Source organism: Notolepis coatsorum (assembly GCF_963971535.1).
Source record: "Notolepis coatsorum genome assembly, chromosome: 17".
NCBI lineage: Eukaryota > Metazoa > Chordata > Actinopteri > Aulopiformes > Paralepididae > Notolepis > Notolepis coatsorum.
The window spans coordinates 110,954,497-110,958,380 of NC_140181.1; positions in this window are offsets into that span (position 1 = coordinate 110,954,497).

Consider the following 3,884-nt stretch of genomic DNA (forward strand, 5'->3'; position numbering starts at 1 on the left):
TCTTCCTGTGCCCCAGGACAGTTCAGTCAGTATGTTCTTCCTGTGCCCCAGGGCAGTTCAGTCAGTATTTGTGAAAACCTTCTCCCCAAAAACTAGAAATCGGAGAAAGAACTCCAAATGCCTTAAATGTTTATACGAGCTCTTACACCTAAATGTTTATATGAGGTCTTACACCTAAATGTTTATATGAGCTCTTACACCTAAATGAGGTTTATATTCTAGCATTGCTAGAAGGTCTTAACCAGACTTTAAACATAATTTGGATGTAAGAGCTATACAAACATGTTGTGGCTTCATTAAGTCGGAGCCCCAACCTCTACATCCCAAATATATTAGATTGGAGGATTCTCTCAGATTTTTAGCTCCTGGGGAGAGTGGCTACTTGCTTCCTTAGGGCTAGATCCACAAAGAATGGATTGCACGGTGCTAATTGCACCCTTACTTACAATTCATTATGAATTGTAAATGGGGGACCCTGATGTAAACAAGACGAAAGTCTTTCTCTGGTCTGCATCCCCTTAACAATTGTGTGTATTGAGCCATACTGTATTGTACCCATTCGGCAATCTGTTAATACAATTTTCAATCAATCAATCACAGTGGCATTTTCAATTCATAATGAATTGTACGGGTGCAATTAGCACCGTGCAATCAATTCTTTGTGGATCCCGCCCTTAGTCTTCATTCCCTGTGGAACATAAGGCTGCGACTATCTGCTTCCATCTGGTCCTATCCTCTACATCTGTTCCTATCCTTTACATCTGGTCCTATCCTCTACATCTGGTCCTATCCTCTACATCTGGTCCTATCCTCTACATCTGGTCTGTGGCAGCCACAGAGAGCGCGCGCTGATTGGCGGAAAGTACGGAAGTTTCTTTTAACACTTTCAGTGCCCAGCAGGGGGCGCACATTTAGTGCTTGAATGCCCACCATCCACTTCAATGTTAGCATTAATATTGCCTAATCCAGTGGTTCCCAAAGTCGGGGTCGCGACCCAAAGGTGGGCCGCGAGCAGCCACGGGTGGGCCGCGAGATGATTAAAAAAAAATATTTTTTTTATTTTTATTTTTTTATTTTTATTTTTATTTATTTTTGTCAGGCCACTGAACTTAGAAGCAGGCCAGGACAGTGTTTCTAGTTGTATTCTAAAATTATATTCTATTGTATTCTAAAATGTGACTATATGGTTTTATATTAACTTAATAAATAAACAAAAACGAAAAATCTACTTATTTCAACGAACATTTCAAACTAAATAACAGATTATGCACATAAAACGCTGAAAACAACCGAAGCAACAATAGTATTTTAATGAGGCTATTATTATTATCATTATTATTTTGCAACAAGTTAGCCCTCTCATAAATAGCACATATAAATGAATAACTAACTTGAACTAACTTAATAGGATTGAAGTGATATTTGGCTTAAAAAATCGGTCGCCTGGCAAAAAAAAAAAAGAAAAGCCCGACGATGTGCATTGGGCCGCGGCTCTCTGACGCCTTATTTTCTGGGCCCTGGCCTGAAAAGTTTGGGAACCCCTGGCCTAATCTATGTTTTCAATTATGGCTATGTGTCTAATCTGCCCGTTGCTTATCAATGACTCATTTCCAGTCAACATTGTCGAAGCGGATTGTTTTTTTATCAGTTCATTTCCGTTTTATAGCATTTTGAAAAGCCCTCGTTTTCAAGAAAAAAAAATTCCATGATAATGTAATATTGTAATACTGTAATATTCTAGAACGCTGTCATTTTTCGGCCTATTTATGAATCGTTTTCAAATAAACGCTAGATTATCGATAGTATATGTGTACGTGTACACGCTGGAATGATCGATCTTACAGTCAAACAGCCATATCACATTATAGGGGAAAAGCTTATATCTCTGTGAAAACAGGTCTGTTTATCCTAAGACTGGTCAAATAGATTCCTTACCTGAGATCAGATGGTATCCAAATGGATTATTCCAATTCCTGATCGCCATTCCAAAAGTCGATCCTTTTATTGATCCCACGCGTATACTGTAAAACACATACATGCTGTACTGAGGGTCCAGAATGAATCTGATCGGCTCCGGTTACATGCGTGAGAAGTAAAATGTGGATTCCGGAGTTTTTTTTTCTCAGCCATTTTCATTGAGTCTAATCCAAAAGGGTGCATTACCATCTGGGAGACGATAGGGGGCGCTTTTTTCACATCTGAGCGCCTGGCGGGGCAGGTTTACCAACGGTACACTCGGTTGATGAAATATGAATTCAGATCGTTAATAAAAAAAATAAAACGAGAATTCTCGTGATGGGCATTCAACCCGCGGGCTGATAACCCGAGATATCTCGTGATGGGCATTCAAAGTGTTAAGGGTTAGGTTTAGGCCCTCTTCTAAGAGAGGTTAAGGTTAGAGTGACAGTCAGGGCTGGTAATCCTTCCTGTAACAAAGCAACATAGGCCCTCAACCATAAAGGTTAGGGTTGGGGAAGTATTTTACTGTACTGTACCCATTCTGCAATCTGTTAATAAAGTTTTCAATCAATCAATTCCTGGCCGCGACCCTCTCTCCAACCACACGTCTCAACCGAGCTTGGTCAAGGGGGAGGGGCTAGGCCCAATGTGGAGTGACGTCCCCTCCCCTCTCCGCCAATCAGTGCGCGCTCTCTGTGGTAGAGAAACTTCCGTACTCCGCCAATCAGCGCTAACTTCCGTACTCTCCGCCAATCAGCGCGTGCTCTCTGTGGTAGAGAAACTTCCGTACTCCGCCAATCAGCGCTAACTTCCGTACTCTCCGCCAATCAGCGCGTGCTCTCTGTGGCTGCCACAGCGTCTAGTGAGGGGATCGCTCCGGAGCTGCAGCTGGACGCTACTCGTCCATCTTGAGGCTACTTTAGGAAGCTATCCTTGTCCGCTCTGAGGACCGAGCCAAATGGAGCTGTGGATGTCCAGTAGAGAGAGGTGTGAGCTGTGGATGTGAGGGCGGTGTGAGCTGTGGATGTGTAATGTCCAGTAGAGAGAGGTGTGAGCTGTGGATGTGTAATGTCCAGTAGAGAGAGGTGTGAGCTGTGGATGTGTAATGTCCAGTAGAGAGAGGTGTGAGCTGTGGATGTGTAATGTCCAGTAGAGGGCGGTGTGAGCTGTGGATGTGTAATGTCCAGTAGAGAGAGGTGTGAGCTGTGGATGTGTAATGTCCAGTAGAGGGCGGTGTGAGCTGTGGATGTGTAATGTCCAGTAGAGGGCGGTGTGAGCTGTGGATGTGTAATGTCCAGTAGAGAGAGGTGTGAGCTGTGGATGTGTAATGTCCAGTAGAGGGCGGTGTGAGCTGTGGATGTGTAATGTCCAGTAGAGGGCGGTGTGAGCTGTGGAGGATGTGTAATGTCCAGTAGAGGGCGGTGTGAGCTGTGGATGTGTAATGTCCAGTAGAGGGCGGTGCGTGTTCACAAATACTGACTGAACTAAGAACAAGATCATTGAATTCTTAAAATGGGTGGCGTTCCCCTTTAGGAAGGCTGTCCACCACCACTATGAAGCTCATTCAATTTCCCAACGGAATACATTGAAATTGAAGTTTAATGTAGTTCACTATGAAACGGTTCTAAATGAAATGCTTTATTCAACATGTTGACCTTTGACCTTTCATTATGTTCACAAACTGCAGTTGGTTTTTATTTTGCACTGAAACATTTATAATTGATAGAACTGTATTTAATGTTTTGTTTTGTTGAGGAAAAAAAGAAACCTGTTGCAAATTGGTCTGTATTTTACTGGGCCCACTGTGAAATGGGATTATGATCGAATGTCGTTAGTTTCTTTCACGAATGTTGAAACAATCTGTGTATTTCGGTGCAGAGTTGGGTGAAGTGTGAACGACTGGAGAATATTGACCATATTCACAC